At 35.3% G+C, this 24,409-nt stretch overlaps 1 long non-coding RNA gene across 1 annotated transcript in view; it reads right to left on the bottom strand.

The window, feature by feature from the left end:
* Window positions 1-16,122: 16,122 nt before the first annotated feature.
* The window catches only part of LOC111737376, a 13,266-nt gene continuing 4,979 nt past the window's right edge, over window positions 16,123-24,409 (bottom strand). Inside the window, exons 2-3 of the long non-coding RNA XR_002779422.1 lie at window positions 20,849-20,949; window positions 16,123-16,260 (exon numbers count right to left, since the gene is read on the bottom strand). This is a non-coding gene — a long non-coding RNA (uncharacterized LOC111737376). The remainder of the gene's footprint in view (window positions 16,261-20,848; window positions 20,950-24,409) is intronic.

Below are 24,409 nucleotides of genomic sequence, written 5' to 3'. Positions count from 1 at the left end.
AGTGGGATTGCTGAATCATATAGCAGTTCTATTTTTAATTTTTCTGAGGAACCTCCATACCGTTCCCATCATAGCTGTACCAGTTTACATTTCCATCAACATCATTCAAGGGTTCCCTTTATTCCACATTCTTGCCAGCATTTGTTATCTCATGTCTTTCTGATGATAGACATTCTAACAGGTGTGAGGTGCTCTCTCATGGTTTTAATTTGCATTTCTTGATGATTAGTGACTGAGCACTTTTTTATATACCTGTTGGCCACTTGGATGTTTTCTTTAGAAAAATGTCTATTAAGGTACTTTGTCCATTTTTAAATCAGATTATTTATTTATTTATTTTTGCTATTGAGTTGTGAATTCCTTGTATAGTTTTGCTATTAATCTCTTATTGGATATGTGGTTTGCAATTTTTTCTCCTATTCCAGAAGTTGCCTTCATTTTGTTGATTGTTTCCTTTGCTGTACAAAAGCTTTTTAGTTTGATATAGTCCTACTTGTTTATTTTTGCTTTTGCTGCCTTTGCTTTTGGTGTGAAAAAAATATGTATATATATATTGCTAAGACATATCAAGGAGCTTACCTCCTGTGTTTTCTCCTAAGAGTTTTAGAGTTTCAGGTCTTATGTTCAAATCTTTAATCCATTTTGAGTTGGTTAGTGAATGGTGTAAGACAGGGGTTTAGTTTCTTCTTTTGCATGTGGATATCTAATTTTCCCAACCCTATTCATTGAAGATACTATTCTTTCTCCATTGTGTATGCTTGGCAGCTTTTTAAAAAATTGACCAAATAAGCATGGACTTCTTTGGGGGGCTCTTAATTCTTTTGTGTTGATCTACATGTCTGTTTTTATGCCAATACCATATGATTTTTATTATACAGCTTTGTAATATAGTTTGAAATCTCCAGTTTTGTTCCTTCTCAAGATCGTTTTAACTATTTAGGGTTGTCTGTGGTTCTATATTAATTTTAGGATTTTTTTTCTATTTCTGTGAAAAATGCCATTGGAATTTTTATAGGGATTGCATTAAATCTATAGATCATCTTAGGTAGTATGAATATTTTAAGAATATTAATTCTTCCAATCAATGAGCATGGAATATATTTCAATTTATTTATGTCTTCTTTAATTTTTTCATCAGTGTTCTATAGTTATCAGTGTACAGATTTTTCACCTCCTTGGTTAAATTTACTTCTACTTTATTGTTTTTCATACTATTGTAAATGAGATTGTTTTCTTAATTTTTCTTTCTGATAGTCGTTAGTGTATAGAAATGAAGTTGGTTTTTGTATATCGATTTTGTTCTCAGAGAATCACAAATTTCCTGCCCTTTTAGCTCTCTGATGTAGGCTAATTGGAAGCCTGACCTTCAGACAGCAGCTGGGAGAGTAAGAATGTTACATATATAGTCTTGCCCCTATTAGGAAGAAATTGAAAGTTGGATGTTTTTGCTTATTTTCTCTGAGCTGAGCCAGAGGGAATAGCTGTTGGGAGTGCTTGTGTGCCCAAACAGAACTGCCTCTTTGCTTTGCGTAGTCCCGGGGATTAGTGAATGCCAAGCCCTATTATCTCCCAGAGCTAGGTTATTTGGGAGCCAGCCCCTAGGATGGAAGCTATAACAGTTGTGTGTGTGCGTGTGTGCACGCATGGGGGTGTGTGGGGAGAGAGTGGTGGGTAGGAGGGCAGGTTAATGTGTGGACAAGCTCCTTCCTGGGAGAAGCTTAAGACTTAGTTTTACCCTTAGAGCCAATGAGGCGGAGACAGAAGGTGGTGTGCACATCAGCTCTACCCTGGGAAAATCCTGGTCAGCTTTCACGTGCAGGCTAATTAAAAGTCTGAACCTCAGGCAGCAGCTGGGATGTATGCCATCAAATCCCTTGCAGAGAGAAACTGGGAGATGGGCATTTTTTGTCTGCTCCTTCAGTGCTGGGCCCAGGGGAGATGCCTGTAGGAAGTTCTTGCATGCCAGTTTGAAAACGGCTTTTTTGTTTTTCGTTTAATACGGTCCTGTGGGACTCAAGAATACTGAGCCTCACTGATTTTCAGGGCTAGGTAATTTGAGGGCCTGACCCAAAGTTGGGAGACAAGTATGGACAAATTCCTTCCAGGGAGAAGGTGGAGACTGGGTTTTTTTTTTTTTGTTGCAGTGAGCAAAGGGAGAAAGCAGAAGTGCCCACAGGCCCTCAGGTAGTAGCCGGGATAGTAGGAAAAAAACTGGGAGATGGGTAGTTTTGCTGGCTCTCTCAGTGCTCAGCCTGGGGCAGGTAGCCAGGGGACAGCTCATGTGTTTTTTATCAACTACTTCTTTGTTTGTTATAGTCCTGCGGGACTTGTGAATGCAAACCCTGCTGGCTATCAGAGCTAGGTGATTTAGGGGACCATTCCTCAGGGGGTAGCTATAAAAGTTGAGGTGCTAAATGTGTGGACAAGCTCCTTCCTTCTAGGATGAAGCTGGTAACTTGGTTTTATAGCTGGAGCGAGCCAGAGAAAGGAGGTAGAGAAAGTGCCCACCTGTTCTTTTGGGCTCTGGGGAGAATCTCAGTAAACATGTAGATATGGGCTAATTAGCAACCAGACCAGGCAGCAGCTTGCCAAAGTATGCAATAAACCCCTTTCAGGGAAAAACCAAGAGAGGAAATGTTTGTCTGTTCTCCCAGCACTGAGCCTGGTGGGATAGCCGTGGGGAGTGCTCAGTGACTGTTAACTGCTTCTTTGTTTGCTATTAGTTCTATTGGACATGTGAATGCAAACTCCCTTGGCTTTCAGAGCTAGGTGATTTTGGGTCCTGTTCAGGAGTGCGAGCCTTAAAAATTGGGACACTAGATGTGGGGTCCAAAACCTTAGCTCTTCAGGGAGAAGCAGGGAGTTGGGGGTCCTTCTGATTGTAAGGCACTGTGCCAAGGGTGGGGCTTATGGTGAGAGTTTATCTCAGCCTTTCCTACCCATTTTGATGTGGATATATTCTCAGTTTTCTGATGTGTAGGAGCCACTCAACTAGTTCCTTGATTTCTCTAGAAGGAATTGATCTGTGTATATTTGGTGCATCCCTAGAAGGAGGGAATTTCAGGAGCCTCCTATATTGCTATCTTGGGGACATCTCCAGGAAGATTTAATAAGAATAAAAATTCTCTTTAATCTGAATGGGGAGGTTTCACTACCTGGGAGTAAAGCCAGATAAAGGAGAATCAGAGGCAAAAGACTCAAGCAGTATGGAATAGGTAGCTGAGTGGGTAAGTGAGAATTATAAGACTTAGCAGTCATTTAGAATTAAAAGACCTTTAACTATTTTTTGTTTTTGTTTTTGTTTTTTGCTTTTTTTTCTCCCCAAGAATAGGTCCCCTAATCCTATTATTTGTAAGGATAAATGTTGCTTTTCTGGGCTAGAATTACGAATTCTTTTTAACAAATTGTCCCTGCCGGCAGTACATGGGATTTGGAATGTAATACCATTCCTCTTGGTGGGAACTGACACGACTTATCACATGTTTGGTAAGTTCTTCTTTAGCGGTGGAGGACAGTGTGAACAACACTAATCTCCCCTTTTTAGATGGGCTGTATGTGGATACTGTTATCAGTACAAAAACAGATCCATCTGCCTGCACATGTCTAAGGCAAAGAAAAGATATGTACAGATTTGCAGCAAAGAAAGTAATGTTTATTAGGGAGACACAAGTCCTGGAGACACAGGCGACCTATTGCTCAAAGGTCTGGCTTCCCAGGTGTCTCAGGAGTATAGATTATATTGGGAAAAAATCAATAGTCAAGGAAACTAAGGGAGTTGGAGTTGTGGGTACTACTGATTGGACGATTGGAGCAGGGTGAGGTAATTTATCATTGTGTTCAGTTCTGGAATCAACCATGGCGCCATCCCGTCTGGTCCTGTGGCCTGGTCTTATGGCCTGGTCCTGTGGCTGGTGGGTTATTGTTCTGCCTTGATGGGCCTGGGGCTGAAACATATCCAAGTCAAGATTTCATCCTTAGTCTAAAGTCCAACCAAAACCTATTGTTAATCTTATGTCCTAATGGCTAATGATTAAAGGAGCGGGCATATGGAGGATAAGCATGGGAAAAAAAACAAGTGAGTCACAACAACATTATCTGGGCAAAACCAGCTTGAATCAGAGAAAAAAGAAACTATAGTAAAGGAATGAAGTTTGCATGTAGTTACAATACCATGATTGGACTCTAATAATTCACAGCACCTAGTAAGACACTTGGAGAGTATCTGTGGTTGACACTAGGCCTTTTGGGATTGCACTCACCTGTGGAAGAGATCATCCTGAAGAAGTTTATCAGCATATTGGAACAAATGCTAATGATGACGGGTTAGACACAAAGTTAAACTCTAGATATTTGGTCTATTTGCAAAGTTAAAAAGTATTCTAGAATAGATTTTCTCAAAAAGTCCAAATCTTTGCCTTTTTTTAATGCCCATATGTCCATTCTGTCTTAGATTGATACTTTTATAAAATACAATACACATTAATTACTGGAAAATTTAAATATGGTCCTCTATTTTTAAAATTATATTTAACATACCTAAAATAGTCTATCAACTTGCTATGAAAGTTTCTAAAAGTCAATAATATATATAAATATATATACAATATATAATAATAGATATAATTATATACATATAAATATATATAATATATTATATATTGTATATATAATTATATGTATATAATTATATATATATGATTCTTAAGGGTAAGTTAAATGTTTTTATTAACAAGATAAAATAATTCCATATAGTTGTACTATCCTGAGGGAACCTCAAAGAAATTTCTTTTTTACACCTCAGTTCTGGGGCCATATACCTGTTCAAGAGAACTGGGATACTACGTGGAGAAAATTTGTTTAAGACCCTTTGGGGTCAATAATCAGGTGAAGAATATCTCTTTGTTGAAGGAGGTCATAGAGAGAACGTGACCACCTGCTGACCTACGGGCTGGACCAGGGCAATTGAAGGCTCCTCACCCCTCCCTTGTCTGTGGAGTGTATGCTCTTCATATCATTTCACAAAGTGGAGATTGTTTCCAAGGACACGGCCTTGAGAGAGTAATGCGTTGTTGAGACCATTTGGTTTGTATACATAACTGAAGCTAGTTAAGGCCTCTATATAAACTTTTAAGATTTTGGCTGGTAGATGTGGAGATCTACTTGTCTTTCAGCCACCAAGATAAATCTTGTAAGTAAGTTCCCTAGCTTATTAAAACTGCCACTTACCAATCTGGAGTGGCCTTGCTTTTTTCTTAGTCTCTCCTTGTCCTCTGCGTATAGGGGCCAGTTTCAGATTTCACCTGAGAAACTCCCACTGTTGCAAACCAACACTCTTAATCCACCTCTTTTAAGACAATGCAAGAGGAAAGAGTAACTTCACTTTTGACTTTTGAAATAATTTAAGGAAGGAAATATTACTATATAAATAGACTGAGAAAGTGGTAACATAAAATCTATTACCTAAAGTTATCTTGAATACAAAATAAAAGAAAGATTGATTGGCAAAACTTTTACTGACATATACATTAAAATTTTTTGCTTATAAATGGGGTCAGTAGATTATTTTAGAGTCTGAAAAGATAAAGAAGTCATTTCTGGTCTTTGGCCCCAGATTTTCTTATAATGGTGGATCAAGAATAGGATCAAGAATAGGAATGAATAATAATGGATGTTGAGACTGAAGATATCATCGTGGCTAACTTATTAGGGAATTTTTCTCTATGATGAGGAGTTTGGATTTGATCTTGTGGAAATGGGGGGCAATTCAATAATTTAAAATAGAATTTCATGATCTGACTGCATTGTTTGTTTCTTCTTTTTGTTTTTGATTTTTTGAAAAATCACCTTTGCAGTGGATTGCAGATGGGATGGGGAAATTGCATAAGTATTAGAGGCAAAAAGGCCAGGTGGCTGGTGTTAAAATAGGGGCAAAAGATAACATAGATCTGAACTAAGATAGTAAGAGTGGGATTAAGGATGATAAATTTAAACTCTTAAATTAGTGAAATCAGTATTTATTGGTGAATGATAAAATAAGGTGGTAAGGAAGAGGCCGAATCCAGAGTAATTTCCTGTAGTCTGTCTTGGTCAGATGTAAGTGGTGGTGCATTTCATAGACATGGGAACACTGGAAAAGAAGTAAGGGTGGAGGGAAGAGATTGATTCAATTTTGGCTATGTTGGATTTGAGATTATTGTGGACACTGGAACTAATTATGAGTAATTGGCGAAAGGATGCTTCTTTTGACTTTTGGAGTGCGGTAACTAGGAAAATCATAATTATATAAACAGTTTTTAGCAAACTTCTTTGAGACATTTGGTCTACGAAAATTGCAAAGATTTAAAACAGATTCAATCTTTTCCTGCAAATCCTCTTTATGAAATAAGCATGTTTCAAAATCAGAAAGAATTGGGAGGCTGGCTGGGATAATACTGACGTTAGATTCAACTGATATCTAAAATGTAGAATAAAAAAGAAACTTATTAAAGCTATCAAACCTTAGTTTTCTCTGAAGTTTCTGCATTGGAATGAAAAATATACATAATCAGTATTTATTAACTGTGATGAATTTTGACTATTTTAAATTTGCACTCTGGGTTTAAAGAGGAACATGAAGAACTCTATCTGGTCAAAATGGTGGGGGAAAAAAAGGAATGTGAAAAGTGAACACTCTTAAATAGCAAAAATGAATATGGAGAAGTGAAGATGGGATCTATAATGACTTCTGAAGAAGTAGTATATATATACAATTATATATATCTCCAATTGATTCTGTTTCTCTGGAGAACCTTGGCTAATACAGGTCATTTAATAAAAATGCTAATGTTGGCCCTGAGAGTTCTGTATTTTTTGAAAAAAAAGTAAAGATAAGTTTGCAACTTAGACCTTGGAAAACAGAAGCATAGATTAAACAGTGATCGATAATGGTTGAAATTTAAGATCAGTTTACCATTCTGAATAGAAGTGGTTCCATTTCATTTGAACAAATTTCATAGTATTTAAACGTTTGTGCTATTATTAGAGTTTCATATTTTCAAAGATAAAAATAAATTGAAGAATTGTAGAAATATGCATCTCCAAAGTTTTAATGGAAATATTGGCAGTATAGAATCCTGATGTTTGATAATAGCTTCACGGGTGATTGTCCTAGCCCTGGGGCAGGGTGAGGGAGGGGATCAATAAACAGACTTAAAGATGAGGAGAGACAAGAAGGAGGTGTACATTTTAAAATCAGTGTGCAGAGATGATTGATCAGATAATTTCATTTGGAGAATGAAAAATTTCATTTGGTTGTCTGTTTTAGTACAGGAATTTATCAAGTAAGAGTTTTCATCCACTTTTTTTTAATCTACTTTTCAAATAACCTAAGACTATACTTGAGATATCTGTGTAGAGATTTTAATTGAAGTAGAGAGAGATTGAAAACAAATTATATGGCTATAAAAAGTGACTGGTTAAATAAATAATTATGGAGTATATACAGTTATTAAAAATGAGTCTGTTGATCTCTAATTATGATATGACATGATATTAAACTTACCTATATATGAAATTAACATGTGCTAATAATTTGCACCAGTTTTCCTGTTTGGAAAGAAACTGTTTTTATGAGAACACTTAAGGTAGAAAGTGGTGGGATGAATGGAGAGAAAGGAAGAATTAAAAGGACTATTTCATCTGCTATGCATGACAACATGGAAGCAGAGAAGAGAGAAGGGAGTGAGAGGGCAGAAAGTCCAATGAGATGTGAGAAAGGGATTGTTTACAATTAAGGGCCAATGCAAATTCCCCAATAGTAGATTTACCAAGGTTTATTTGGGAACTTTGATGTCTGACGTTTTATTTAAATGTTGGTATTGCTGTAATGTAACTGTGGTTTTTATCTTCCTGCTAAATTTTCAGTACATCTACTCCACTCCCAGATGCTTTGTGTAAAGTGGGACTTTTTGTGGAAATCAAAGAAAGATCTGAGTTTGATACCAAGCATGGTAGAAAATGTGTAAGGGCTGAAGCCTGGAGGGAGAGGTGCTCAGGAGAACAACTAGGAACTTGTGGGGAGGGCTCTGCTTGAGATTCATCCATAGAGTATGTATGGATTTAAAGTTTGAGACAACATTTTTAAATCTTATAGGAGAAGAAGGCATTAGTTGACATTACCTGACATGTGATATGTATGCTATTGAGCAGAACACCATGCATGGGTTACCAATCCCAGGAGAGGACTTCAACTACATGAAAGATACCAAAGATCATCACTATGCCAACCATCAGGAAGAGAAGGCCAAACACTTTTGCCTGTTGCTCGTTGGTATTACAGTCACACACAAAGCAGTCAAGCACTGGGTAGAACAAAACTTTACTTAGGGAAGAGAAAGAGCAAGATCAACTTCAGTGGTGGATATTGGTCCACCAAGGCTGCCATCTTCTCCAGTCTCCAGGCAGCCAACTCAGGGTAATCTGCCTACACGCACGCCTCTCCTGGAAGGATACTGTCCCCTTCCTGAGGAGGACAGACATAAGAGTGGGGTTGGCAAAGTGCCATATGACACAACAATTAAGCAGAACAAAGGAACATACATTGAGCTTGTGATAGGGGAAGATATCCCCACGCAAGGTGATAAGCCCAGCACAGGGTGTGAGGGCTCTTTATCTCTTGGTAAGAAAGTGTTCTAGGCCTAAGGCCCATTCTTATACTCTCCAGTGAGAGTTTGAAAGACTGTGAACTTGAGACTGTTTTTTTCTACATATAGATTACTCCAAAGCGTACCTTTTTTGTATAAGTTTGAGGCTACACTCAAGCATACATATACATTTATACACACACACTCACAAATACTAAAACATTGTACACCAATATGTGTTTGTTTCTGGGAGGTTGGATTTATTGTTCTTCTTTATATTTTCCTGTGTCTCATGAATTTTATTAATAATAAACATTTCTTTTCGAATCACGAAACAAAGGTATTTGTTTTGAAAAAAAGGATTTTTTTTTTGTTTTGCTTCTAGAACAAAACTTAATCATGCAGAGACTGAGCTTTGCAGATTTTTTTTTCAAGAACAGAGCAATATCACAAAATCGCCTCATAAAATTCTTTTTAAATTCTGCATATTTAACATGTATTAGACATGGTATGTACAAGCCTTTTTTTTTTTTCTTTTTTTCTTTTATCCTGTTGCTTTGCTGTACATAGATAAATTATAGCTTTGGAAGGTTTTATGAGGTAGACAATTCTGTTCTTTTGAGCTGTGGCTTTACTTATGGTGCCATCCATCTTCTTTCTCTAGGATGTCCTTCTCTTTTTCATCTTTCTAAGTACACTTTGAATGTCACTTCTTTCTTGGTAAAGTTGTATTCATCAGCCCCTCTTCCCTCCACCCCAATGTGATTGCTTTGTCTCTGCCTCCATAGTGCCTTATATATACCCGAATGAAATAAGGTCCTTATTATGTGTTTGTTCCTATATGTAACTGTTTTCTCCACTAGACAATTAATTCCACAAATTTCCATTTTGCTCTTTGTGGAAAGACTATTGATGTGCCCAAGATTTCCATCAATTTCAAGTTCACTTCTGGCCCTAATTTCCTGCCCATATTGATGACAGATCACCTTGCCCTCTCACATGTGCTCTCCCAAATTACTATGGGCACAGAGCTGTGTCTTTGTATTTCCTCTACTTAGTACAATTTGTGTTGCCTGGATGATAATCACTGAGTCAAGTGATTAGAATATGGAGCCCACCCTTACTCAATCCAATCAAAATTATAAGTCTGTTGCATTGTTAATCCACAAAACAGATTTAAAATAGGCTTTTAAGTATAAGGAGTATAAGCACATCATCAAGAAAATTTTAAATATAGTTACGACATCGAAGCTTTAAATTATACTTTTTAAGAATAAATATATGTGTTATACTATCCCCTCAATATTGATATTTGTAAAAACAAAAACAAAAACAAAAACAAAAACAAAACACAGTAGTTTCTCTTATTTCCCCAGTGTGAGATTCACTTTGCAACACATTTGGAATTGTCCCATCTGTATTAAGTTTAACTTCAAAAATATTTGGGATCTGTTCTATATCCAACTCCAAAAGAAAACTGCTCTGTTCTTCTACTATCATCCATTATTATGATGTTTTCTGTAATGCATTATACCATGTGTAACTAATATTTTAGAATTACAGAGAAGCATCTGCTTCTGTTTTAATGTCTTGATAAAAGTGTTATAAATATTGTAGCTGTATAAGATTCTTTTTCTTAAGGAGTCTGTTTCACTTCACCTGGAAACTATCTTAATTCTTAAATCTTTACCCAGATGCTGCATCTAGTAGATGAAGTGCATAGCTTTTAATCAACTTCTTTGTTAATTAGTAATGGGTAATATGCAGCTTTACATTTTCAAGAAGTGGTGTTAAAATTCCAGGATAAACAAAGAGCCAGCAATAAAACATGTATTCCTGTACCATACAATTAACGTTTTAGAACATAGTTTTTATATTCAATTAATTACTGAAGGCTCAAAATTATCTTTACAAGGCAGAAATAACTGCTTAGGGACAGCAGAAAGTACTGACCACATAGCCATGTGACTTTATTCACGGAGTCCTGTCTTTTGGACAGCTGCCATCCATGTGATTGGGGCTGATGCCCCTTTCACTCAGAGATAATCACTTTAAACAAGCTTATGGAGACAGCTGGAGGGTTGCCCTTTTTTCATTAAGGCATATATTCTAGTGATAACAGGGAACAGTTAAGAATGTAACAATGAACTCAAGTTAGGTATTCAGTTTGTTGCTTTCAGGTTGTGGGTGAAGGGGCAGAGGTTAATTTACTCTGCTTTTTCCTAGAAAATATGTTTCACAGAATTTTAGAGCTGAAAGTAGACCTAGATATCATCTAGTTTAATTACTTTAATTTCGTGGGTGAAACATAAACATTAAACATGTAACTCCAGGGAAAATAATGTCATCCTAGGTGTTATGATCTACATAAGATTAACATAAACTGTCATTTCATTCTTTGTAGAAAGACCACTGGTATGCCCAAGGTTTTCATAAATTAATTCACTTCTGGCCTTGACTTCCTGCCCATACTGACTTTGATGAGAGGTCACCTTGCCCTCTCACATGTGTGCTCCTAAATTACACAAGACTTAATCATTTTTCTTAATTTCCCTACAAAACAGTAGTTTCTCCAAACTTCTCCTGCAGTTTTACCCTGCTCTTTTCCTTGTCCCAAAATTCCTATTTGATTTTCAAGTAGAGTTTTATTTCTTTTTATACTTGTCTTCTTCCTCAAACTTTTTGTTTTAATAGACAAAGTTCCCTTATATGCTAGAAAGTATCAAATGCCAACTATATATAATGCTAATTAATATAATCCAATAAGTAAATATAAATAAAAATACATTGATTTAATAAAATTTTATTTTTGAGTGAATTTATACATGATGTCAGAGCTATTCCTTTACATTTTGTTAAGGATCTTTTGTTACACAGACTGCTTACTCCTCTCTCCATCTGTGGTACTTGTTTAGTAAAATCAAAATTCTGGTTAAATATAACTCTCTGGCTCTCTGTGCCTGACCCCGAACAACTGAATATGGCTGGAGGAAATTACTTAACCATGCTGAGTGATTTTTCATTAATTCATGGTCATGTGGGGCCTTGTCACTGTTGGACTTCATTTCCTAGTCAATGACTCTCCTTCTCTCTGAGATGGCTATTTCACACTTTCTTCTTTCTCTTCAAACCTCCATTACTTCCTCCTGTCTTGTTCTCTTAGTTGATGATTTTGTTTCTTATTTCGCTGAGATTATAGAAGCAAGTTGAAGAGATATTCCTCATCTTTACACCACACAATCAACCAGCCTATGTGCATCTGTACCCATAAACTCTGCCACCTGTCTTGTTAATAGGGATTCTTGTACCTAAGGCCAGCCATTCCACTTATGCACTGTTTTATCCCCAGTGCTTAGAGTTGTGTTTGGTATGTAACGAGTTCACAATAAATACTTATAAATGAAAAAAAATGAATGAATGAATGAATGCTGTTCTTTCCTTCATCAGCATAAATTCAAGGGTTGTCCAATGAACAAAAGGCTGAACTTTATTTAAGAGTGTTGCTCCTGTGATCTCTTTTCACTTCGTTGAGGCTTTCGTGTTTCCACTCTGGATTCAGATTGGATATGGTGCCATAAAACTGAATTATCTTTGATGACAAGAAAAGTTCCTAGGGCTCAACACTAGGGGATGAGGATAGAACAGGTAACATGACAATATCTTTGTTGTTAAAAAGTTTGCATTCTAGTGAAGAAAAGCTTTATTCTACTTCAAAATTTAGTTGACAGGTTTTGAGATATTTTGAGTCTTGCTTTAAGTTTGTTAATTAATTAAATTATCAAATTAGACAAGTATAGATTAATATTTTCCCTACTTGTGTGATTGTCTTTTCTAATAGCTTATTTATTTGGTATGACAAGTATCGTTTTTCTTTATAATGTCTTTATTGCTTTTTTACCTGAATTCCAACCACTACAGCTGCTTTCTCAGTGTACTTTACCCCATGATGTGTAATTAAGCTATAATTAATAAGGTTAAAGAATTGATTGTAATTATCACTCTCTGAGGAAAAGTTGCAGGAATAAAATTACAGATGATAGCTTTTTTTTTTTTTTTTTTTTTAGCCAAACATGTTTAATATATGCTTCTTTCAAGCACATTTCAGGATTTACAGACTAGACCATCTTACCCATCCTTAGGCTTTCAGCAGAATGGTAAACTTTCTTGTTCAGGAGACCATTCTCTTCACTAGTTTTAAAAGAGGGGAATTTCTGTTTCTTTTCTCTTGGTTTTATGTTTTATAAATTTACACCTTTATAATTTTTTCTTTTATCTTACCTGGCTCTTTTCTGCAGAAAATTAAGCTCAAGTTTTCATCAACTACAAGATTAACCTCATTTATTTAATCTATCTGACTTCCTTTCCTAAGTCTAAATGATTTTATTTCTCTGAAACTTTTCTTTTGGGCTTTCCTCACAACTTTCCCTTTCTCATTACTTTTCTGTAACCATAACTATCAAACAGCAAAATATCACTCTGTATATATTATAAAACAAAATTTTTATTTGGGCCAAATACAGTAGAAAATTATCCCTCTTGATTTTTTTTAAAAGTAAAGTTTACTTAAATGGTTTAGGAGGGGTATTATAGTATCTAGGACAGTCTGACTGTATTAAAAGGCTTATAATTATATAAGAAACATAGACTTAAACACATAAAAATAACCAAGAGAATGAACTCTGGATCCAATCTTTTGCTAAATTGTAAAGAACTAATTTGCCTTTAAATTTACAGTCTAGTGGGAAGATAATTTACAAACATGAAAAATTATAGATCATCAGTACTTGACTGTGTGCTGAGTTATGTGTTATGGTATATCAGAGGTTTTCACAGGAAGAAAGGATTAGAGTGGGTTTGCCACAGGTGGGAGTTTAAGTTTAAAACAAGGACTAGGATTTGCCTGGGGAAAAGAAGATATTATCGAGAAATAAAATTCCTGGGTGGAGACCGCCTTGAGATTAACAAGCCATATTATGGTACTTGGAATTTTGGTTAATATCTTCTGAGAAGGGTAGGGTTACTCCTTGTATTAATCAGGGTTCTCCAGAGATACAGACCAATAGAATCTCCATCTCATTCTCTCTCTCTCTCTCTCTCTCTCTCTCTCTCATTCTCTCTCTCTCTCTCTCTCTCTCTCTCTCCTCCTCCTCCTCCTCCTCCTCCTCCCTCTCTCTCTCTCTCTTCTATCATCTATCTGGCTTATTGTAGGAATTGGTTCATGCATTATGGAAGCCAAGAGATTCCATGATCTGCTGTCTGCAGGCTGGGAAACCAGAGAAGCCCGTGGTATAATTCAGTCCAAGTTGAAAAGCCAGAGAACCTGAGGGCAGGTGGGACAATGATATAAATCCTGGTTCCAATTTGAAGGCCCAAGAACCAGGAGTGCTGATAACTAAGAAGATAAATGTTCTAGCTCAAGCACAAAGAGCAAATTCACCATTTTCTCCCCTTTTTTTCTATTCAGATGCTCAAGCACTGAATGAAGCTTACCTGCTTTGGTGAGGGTGATCTTTGCTCAGTTTAAACTATTAGGAAAATGCAAATCAAAACCACAATGAGATGCCATCTCACATCTATTAGAATAGCTATGATCAACAGGACAAGTAATAACAAATGTTGGAGAGGATGCGGAGAAAAAGGAACCCTCATACACTGCTGGTGGGACTGCAAATTGGTACAGCCACTATGGAAAACAGTATGGAGTTTCCTAAAAAGTAAGAATTGATCTACCATATGATCCAGAAATTCCTCTATTGAGTATTTAACCCAAAGAGTTGAAAGCCTATGTCAGAAAAGATATCTGCACATTGATGTTCGTAGCAGCATTATTCACGGTGGCCAGGACATGGAAGCAACCAAAGTGTCCTATGATAGATGACTGGCTAAAGAAGCTGTGGTACATATATACAATGGAATACTACTCAGCCATAAGAAGAGATGAAATACTGCCATTCGCGACATCATGGATGGACCTCGAGATAATCATGTTAAGTGAAATAAGCCAGACAGAAAAGGTTGAAAATCACATGATATCACTTATATGTGAGATATAAACCTAAAAGCAACAAACGAACAGGACAGAGACTCATGGACATGGACCATAGGCTAGTGGTTACCAGAGGACTATAGCCTAGTGGTTACTTGTGGGGTAGGGGAGGAAGAGGGAGATAGATGGGGCAAAGGAGGTAAAAATATAGGGTTTACAGGGAGGGTGAAGTGGATAAAGGGGATCAAATATATGGTAGCTGAAGGAAACTGAATTTTGAGTGATAAACACACAATAGAAAATACAGATGTCAAATTATAATGTACACCTGGAAATTATATAATTGTATTAACTAATGTTACCCCAATAAACTTAATTTAAAAAAAAGAATTCAAATGCTAATCGTTTCTGGAAACACCCTCACAGACACACCCAGAAACAATGTTTAACCAGCTATCTGAGCATCCCTTAGCCTAGTTAAGTTGGCACCTATAAATAACCATCATACTCCTAGAAAAAAAAATATTTAGTCGATTCCTCCAAAAGCAATGCCTTTTCTGTTCATTATAGGAAATAATTGGGAGTTTTGGAGAACAAAACACTAGACTCATTTTTTATGCTTACTTTATTTATTTATGGCTCCTTTCCAGCCATCTGTTCACGCCCAGCCTTAAACAGATGCATTTTAATATGCATTTTCTCTGGATATTGTAAAAATTATAATAAAAAATATAGCTTCAAGTACTTACTATGTGCTAGGAACTATTTCAAGTGCTTTATAACTGTTAACTCAATCTCTCAGAACAATCTTAAAACATAAATACTGCTATTATCTCTATTTTACACATAAAGTTAGGCACAGAGAAGATATATGAGAAGTCGTTCAACAGTATAGATTTGTAATTGACAAAGTCAAAGTCTGAACCCTAGTTGTCTGATTCCAGAGGTTGTGCTCTTAATCTTATTCAGAGCCTGTACCCTGGACTTAGCCACTTAGACACTTTTGTTGAGCATTGACTAAGCCATGGACATTACGGGGCTAACCAATTGTAAGATACGGCTCTATCCTTAAAGAGCAGACAGCTTGTTGCTAAATTATAAGGATGGATTTACAGGCTTTAGCTGTTGAGGTGAGAGTTGATTAATGAGATCAGGAGTCAATGAAATCTGCACTGAGCTTTAGAGAGGAGTTGGATGAATGCACTAGGATGGAAGAGAATGCTTAGGCAGGGTACCTATGGGAGTGCATATACAGAGGTGGTGTGTTAATTTCCTAAGGCTGCCATAACAAAATACGAAAAATTTGGTGGCTTAAAACAACAGAAATTTATTTTGTCACAGTTGAGAAGACTAGATGCCTGAAATCAAGGTGTAGGCAGGGTTATGCTCTCTCTGAAGCCTCCAGGGAAGAATCCTTCCTTGCTTCTGCCTAGTTTCTGGTGGCTCCTGGAAATCCTTGGGGTTCCTTGGTTTGTAATTGCATCACTTCAACCTCTTCCTCTGTCTTCATAGAACCTTCTTTCCTGTGCCTCTGTGTGTCCTCTCCTCTTTCCACAGGAACACCAGTTGTTGGATTTAGGGCCCATGCTAGTCCAGTATGGCCTCATTTTAATGCATTACTTCTGTGAAGATTTTGCTTCCAATAAAGTCACTCTGTGAGGTGGACATGAATTTTGGAGGGACATTATTCGATCCTCTATAAGTGTTAATAACACAGGCAATGCCATAGATACCATGGTTTTTGAGTAAAGGGATTGAGTAGGAGATCTTTCGGGGAGAAAATATGAGTTGTACTTTAAACCACGAGTTCGAAGTGACATTTTTGGATGTATTTCAATGACAATATGAACCAGTTTTACTTCTTTGGAAATATTACCCATTTCTAGGTCCTGTAAAGCACTTGGTTATTGCTATATAAGAAATTAAGTAGGTTATTTCTCTGTTGAAATATACTTTCTTTCTTTTATAAGTTTATATCCTTCAGCTCTTTTCCATATATTTTCTGAATCCTTCTCTTCCTTATAATTAACATTGACATGGAACAACACACATTTATTGAGTACCAATTATATATCCAGCACCATTCTAACTCTTTACACTTAATCTTTACAACAATCTGATGAAAACTGCCCTATAACCTTTTTACAGGTGAGGAAATTGAGATGGTTTTTATTTCAATGCTGCATTTTAATAAAAAAAAAATAAAATAATCTTGGGGTATTTTACCTCATGATTTTACTTAAATTGTGACCACATGTTGTGCTACCAAGACAATAATCAGATGACTAGGTGTCTCTTGTATTAGATATTTCCCAAAGTTCAGGAAGTACATTGCCTGAAAATGGGAAGGTTTCTCTGAATTTGATCACAACACAAAATTCAGAAAATGCTGGAGCTTAAAAACATATGTTATAGATTGAGGCTATGTGATAGATCTGGTTTATTAGTTCATAAATTGTACCACACATTTCTTTTGGTGACATAACTACTGGGAACTTGAACTGCTGGTTGTTACACATATATATTTAAAAAGTGGTGCCTTTAGAACAGCTAATTTAAGCCTCTATTTCTCCAATCTTATTTAAGGGATTCTAGAAGGGTGACTAAGAACAATAACATTGGAATCTTTCTCTTGACACTGTGACTTGCATGTAAGAAGTTTGCCTGAACTTTCTGAGGAAAAGTAACCTCATGGAGATAGGGTAATTAATATACAGAATTATTTCAAAAATTAAATAAAATTATGCATGTTTGCCTATAACAGAGTAAATGCTAAATTTATTAACTAAAACTTGGTGATGAAGAAAGAATATACATTTACTTTATTATTTATGAAATTATACTCGATGTCTTTTTTAATGCTTGAGATTGTTTCAATTTCATTAGTTGGTAGAGGCATTTTAGCTTACCTTGTTTTAAGTCACAAAATTAAATATAAAAATCTTTCAGGTTTTACATGTAGATACTAGTGTAAGGAAACATGAAAGATTTAATTCATATAGTTGTTAAATTCTCATATATGCATAATTGTTCTTATGGGTTGCTAGTTAGGCCTTTAAAATATGTAGTGCCCATTATAGTTAGATACAATCGAGTGACTTGGTATTTCTAAAAGTCTGAAAAGATGTCGATATTATTAGTAGACTACTGGAATAATAGCCATTTTAGGTAGCTCTTTAAACTCTGGTTGAAGTATTTAGTTGATAATGACCCTATAATTTCCTAAATCCCAAGATAATTCCTTGTGTTCAACAATATATGAGTATTTTAAATAAAATAATATTTTTTATACCTTCTTTGCCTTTATGGAAAAGTGACTGATTCACAATTGGATGCCTTAAGTAATACCTACCCCGAAATAACTTATTTCTGAAGTGATTAACTTAGTTCTCAGTATTTTAAGAATCAGAGAAAGTGAAATTCTATTAGGTGATTTATTTTTATTTCTCTCATAAAGCAATATGAAACCTGTGGACATGTCTTGGATCAAAAAGCACAAGGCATTTACAGACAAAAGCTAGAGATAAATAAAGATAAATGTTGAAACATTTATCTGGCTAAAGGTTTTACATTCTGTCAAGGTTTTGGGCTTATAAGGCTAATTATAAAATTATCTACTTCTATATAATAAACTCAGTGTAGACTACAAAGAGTCTTACATAGTTTAGATTTTGAAGTTTCTGTAGATCTTCATCCTTATATATTACCAAGTATTTTAATTTGACATCTCATTTATAGTAAAAGAACTGAGAGAATTGTTTGTTGAAGATTGATATATAAAAATTGGTCATATTTTTCTAACTTTGATTTTTAAAATATCCCTGATTATATTCATTGTAAGTTATTTATTTTTCATGCTTGTTTAGATTCATTTCTAAGTAACACACATTGAATTATAGTTAAGATCAATATATGCTTTTCATGAACACAGCTATAAACTACAAACAATTTGAATTTAGGTTGTTTAAACATTCGATCCATTTGTAGTAGAAAAATCCATTAAAACAATAAACCTGTCGTATTAGTGAAGATATGAAATCACTATAGTTTTCCTTTATTTCAGCAAATATTCATAGAAAATGAAAGAGTAAGTACAGCTGGTTAATATGTTTGTGGATGTGCAAAAAGTATCGCTTTGCTGGATTTGGGTACATGTAATAGCTGAATTACTCTGTAAGAAGATAGAATTTTTTTTTCTTTTTTTTCTTTTTTTTTTTTTAGGTGAGGCAACCCTTGGTTGGCCTCACAGATTGCAAGGACCTTGTCAGTTTACAATCCCTTATTTTTTAGTTTTTTACGCCTACAGCATCTGGCCTTCCTAGGTGGTCTCTCATCCAAGTACTAACCAAGCCCGATCCTGCTTAGCTTTCAAGATCAGATAGGATCAAGCTTGTTCAGGGTAGCATGGTCATAGACAGATTATTATTATTTTTTTCTTCAGAAAGGGTGCATAAAGAGATAGGGAAGGGTAGAGAGTAAACAGTAGAGAGGAGGAATAAGGAGTCACATAAAAAGCCCTAGGAATAAGGATTTAACATTTAATTTTAAATCTGATGCTCTGAGGTATAACTTCTCCCCCTCTCCAAGCTTTCATCAAAGACTACAACACGAAAGGTCTTTTGCTTATGTGTGTATAAGTCAAGGAGAGGTGATGGAGGTAAAATCATGGTTATTATTTGAATATAAATTAGTTCCCTCATGCTTTTTAATTTTAATTAATTAGAACAAAAGAATTATCCTTTTTTATATCTTAAATTTTGAAGTAATCATCAATTTGACAGTATTCTCAAATAGAACACTGTTCTGACATCATTTTTAAGTGACACAGCATCATTTTAAGGTCTCCAAGGAATGTATCACAATGGCCATGTAGCAGATCCATACACAGTATTAGTGTAGCTGGTCCTCAGCAGCCCCATATGGTGGTGGGTGCCAAAGCCCAGAGCAGTGTTAACAGCTCTGAGTGTGTATTTACTCAATACCATAATGACAGGGAAGTATGATCCATTGGTAATTCATGCACTGAGATTATGTCCCTAAGGAGTCACTGACTGATTTATGGTGTGCACATAGAATGTGTGTCATAGAATATAGAAGTAAGGCATCCACATGTGTTCAAGAGCTGTGCAACCATCTGACATGCCATCAAGCATTTAAAAAGAAAAGAAGATTTCAAGTGCTATTAATGGCATTAGTGGTAATATTAGGTTGCACAAACTGTTCTTGTATTTGGTTTTCAATGTATTAAGCAACAATCACAAAACCTCTTGAAACTGGGGCTTAGTGGTGGTTAGGTCCTTCCTATAATGTGGTACAAAGTTCATCTCACTTGTTACAGCATAGTGAAGTTATAATGGGATTATCTTTCTCAGCAGAATCCAAAAATTTCTACTTCTTTTCAAAATGCAAATCTCAGGAGATTATAGTTAAAGACTATGCTATTGACCTAATTTCTCTGATGGTTTAATTTCATTCATGTTTTCGTCTGAGGAATTTCATCCTTATAATTGTAAATTCATGCAATGTGGCCTATATTCTAGTTCATGGCAACTTTGTTTCACACAGTCCCATTATATGACCTAATGGATTGTTTGAATAATTAGACCATTAGTTATATGAAGTTTGCATATACATGTATGCATACATATTTAAAACTGAATAAACAAATTGCCTGAATAAACAGCTTTAATTTACATGATACAAAATGACTTTATTATAGTTTAGTTTTCTACTATTAAATAAAATATGCCATGTCATATCATGGTTTAAGACAATTGAAAGTATTTTCAGAATTTTTGTGGAGAGAACATGCAAAAATACCTTAGAATATATACTTAAGTTTCTCATAACATTTAGTAGCTGTACAATTATATAGATGAATTAAAACTATCTACAGTATAGATTGTTACATAATTTACTTTCAGTTCTTGTTAACCAAATTTCAATGTTTATTATGTCAAAACTAATATTATTCATTTTTCTGAAGCTAAAGATCTTTTTTCTTTCCATTAAGGTAATTTCAGAATTTTGTTGACAATAAGATTGTATTAGTTTAGATCTATTTATTGCTATAATTTACTTTTGGCAAGAGATGACTAGGAATAATTACAAACTGTTAAGAGAAGCATATTTACATTGTGATGTATTAAAGTGAAAAATAACATTAGCTCGGTAGGAATTGAACAAATAGTGTTATATTTGGTGTTCCGTATGTGCACTCATATATTCATAGAGGACTCACCATGGAAAGATCTATGGGAAAAATGAGGTTGATACCCTTGTCTTCCGAGAATCATTTTTCTTTCCAGATGCTCCACTGCTCTTTCCTTTCAAATATGTTAGCTGCAAATGACATAAGTGAGCTAAGTAGGTGTTATTCTAAAAGAAAAAACTATTTATTATTTAGTTAAATGTTATATAAATATTACAAAATGGAGCAGAACGTGTTTCTGTGATTCCTGGAATTTTTATTGGTTTAAAATATGTTCTTTTTTTTTTTTTTAATCTGTGCCTGTGCTTGACTTAGCCGGTTTGCAAATACATTTCTATTTCTAACCCCATTCTTCATGTTTTTCCATGGAAATTAGAAAAATCTAATTTCTCACTTCCTCAGTCCCTCTTGTGATAAATGATCACTTAGGGACACAGTAGAGGTATTCTGGGAAGGATTTTATTGGTGATGCCTTGTCTCTGTTTTTGCTTGCGACACTGATACAATGCGTGATACTTTGGTAACCATTTTGTGAACCTGAGGTGTTAAATATGAGGTAAAAGTCCTCTGAACTAGAAATCTAACCCCAGCAGCCACTTCCCTTAGCTGTGTGGTCCAATATGCTAGTCGCTAGCCACATCTGGCTAAAGAGCACTTGAAATGTGACAAGTTTAAATTCAGATATACTGTTAATATCATATGCACACCAGATTTCAAAGACTTAGTATAAAAAAAGTTATGTTATAATATTTGTAATATGGGTTGCATGTTGAAGTGATAATATGTTGGATATATTGGGCTAAATAAAATATTTTAAAATTAACTTTACCTATTTTCTTCTACTTTTTTTAATGTGGCTAATTATAAACTTTACAATTACATATGTGACCTGAGTTTTTTGTTCATATTATATTTCTGTTGGACAACACTACTCTAGATATTTTTGTGTGTGTGAGAAAAATATATTTAGGCCCATAAAAGTTAGGCTGTTACTTATGGCTGAAAGCTTTCTTTACTGCTACCAAATGCCATTTCCAATCACTGAATAAGAAGATCATGGAAGTCATTGATTGAGTCTTTCCTACACATATATGGATAGTATAGTTTTGATCAAACCACAGCATAAGATTTACCACTTTTGCACTTATCCAATACTAATTTCTGGTTATTACTCTATTTAAGCAAATGTCTATTTTAAACAGTGAGACAGACTTGGGTACACATTTAGGCTCAGATCCTTATTGTCTGTGGCCATTAGACAAGTTATTTAACCTTCCCAAGTCTCAATTTCTCTTGTTTTAAAACAACTAAGATAATGCCTGACTTGTAAGATTGTGTGAGGACTTATATGAAATGGGTAACCCAGTGACTGGTACATAAATACTTGTTGCTTAAAGTATGGTAGTTCTTATTATAAAAGGGTAAATCTCAATCTCCATCAGTGGTTGGAAGAGTAAAGGAATGAGTGGAGAAAAACAGTCATTAAGAAAAAGTGTGAGTTGGTTATTGTATAGAGTAATAAAAACCACATGTAAAGGGATCTGTGCACAAGATAGGGCTTGGCCATCCACTGGGGGCCTTATCTGAAGCCCTTCTACCAGACTCTGCTGCCACCATTTTCATTTTCTCTTCCCAAGGCCAATGAAGATTGAGATCTGGCCTTAATAAAATTTGGGAGTAGCATATAAGCACTGCTCAGGGAAGGGAAAGCTGTGCAATTATGAGTTTATAGAAAATGAGCTTGTTTGATTTATGGGGTCTGCACAATTTGATTTGTTTTTTTGTTTCCTTTTCTAGAGTTTGTGCTGGAAGAAATGTTTAGGAAGATAGAAATAGCTTTGCTATTTTCTTAAATGTTTTAGAAGGAAAAGGGAAAGATAAGAGAAGTAAGAACATAGTGGTAGGTAGTATTAATACTAATATGGGAAAAAAATGGGCCTTTGGCAGGTGCTCTTGGAAGGGAAATGGAATCCACAGAAATACACCCACACTGTAAAAATGCATTCTCTCCACCCCACTGCACATTCTACGTGTGGCTGGAAAAATATCCAAATGGGTAGCAGTAACACTGCTGAGATACATGATTTAATAAGAGAGTCAGTGCAATTACAGTCAATATTTCAAATGCGACATTCTAAGAGAAACACAATTGGGCAAGAGAGAGCTTAAAATGGATTAAAATTTAAACAATTCCCAATCAAATAAAAATGTTCTGGGAATAGTGCCAGAGAGTTTTGTTGAATTGGTTTTAATAGAACTATTCTAAATTTAACCTGCCAGAATTATTTGCATTATTTTGAAATCACATATGTGGATATTGTTGAATGGACATTTAAAATATAATTTATATATATTTTTTAAATAATCAAACCTTGTTCTTGGTGACTGAGGCATCAGAGTATACATTATGTTTAGAATACAGAATTACTGAATTTTAAGATAAGACAGAATCTTAGAGGTCAGTGAGTACAATTCTGTTGAGTACAATTCTGTGAGTACAGTTTCTTGGTGATAGAAAAAAAATCTGGGGAAACTGAGGCTTAAAACCGACAAGTGAGTAGCTAAGATAGGCCTGGAATCCAGCTCTGTTCACAACACCCAGCTGCCTTCTCATTGAACACTGACAGGCTGCCAGGAGACTGTTTTCTGGACAAACAGATGGGCTCTTCTGTTAACCTCCTGGTTAACAGATGCACATTTTAACAAGGGCCTAGAGATAAAAGCTTAATCTAGAGTAGTGACAAATGTGGAAGACACAGAAAGCATTGCCATAGGCTGGAGAGGTCATGCAGGCATTATCTATAACATAGAGATGTCTCTGTGGAAATAGATTGAAGGCTGTACAACATGGCAAGTTCACTTCATGTGCTGTCTTGGTAAATGATTGAATGATTGATAAAATATAAATAGTTGAAAAAATAAAAATAGTCCACTGTCCAAGATCTTGAGAGCTGTCTCCTATAAGAGTTTAATAATAATCATAATGATGATGATGATGATGATGATGATACTCTCTTTTTCCCCCTCTCTTTTTATATAAAGAAAAGTTTGATTATAAAGAAAGAAACAATTTGACGAGAATACGAATCACATTAGCTCTAGGTATAAAGAATTCTATGTATCTGGCTGGCACTCTTGGCTTCTGAAACATTTTTTTCAAGTCCTGTTTTATAGTCACCCCTCCTCCAGAATGTAAATAGGAAGGAAATGAGAGTCAGTTGCCCGCTGAGAGCTTAGTACAACCATTGTCTTTCTTACTTTTACCTATTACTTCAGAAGTTCTGGGAGTTATTTGTTAGAAGCTTTTTCTCAAATGTCAGGCAATCTTTGGCTGTCTGTTCATATTTGAAAGTAACAGTAAAAAGCTGATTGGAAGCAATGCGTGTGCACACACCCATGTGTACGAATGTGTGTTGTGCCAAGGAGATAGTTTATTGCATATTAGGCTTCAGTATTGTGGGCTCAGCATGAACTGTGTCACTGAACTATTTCATTATTAGAAAGTTTCCTTGTTTTCTTGTTTTTCTTTTGAGGTAGTTTCCTCAGAGAAGACTCCTCCAGAGTAATAAATCTATTTATATATATTTATAA

Source organism: Pteropus vampyrus, unplaced genomic scaffold (genome assembly GCF_000151845.1).
Source record: "Pteropus vampyrus isolate Shadow unplaced genomic scaffold, Pvam_2.0 Scaffold26, whole genome shotgun sequence".
Lineage (NCBI taxonomy): Eukaryota > Metazoa > Chordata > Mammalia > Chiroptera > Pteropodidae > Pteropus > Pteropus vampyrus.
Note: the sequence above shows the minus strand (reverse complement) of the source record. Positions and strands in the feature narration are given on the sequence as shown.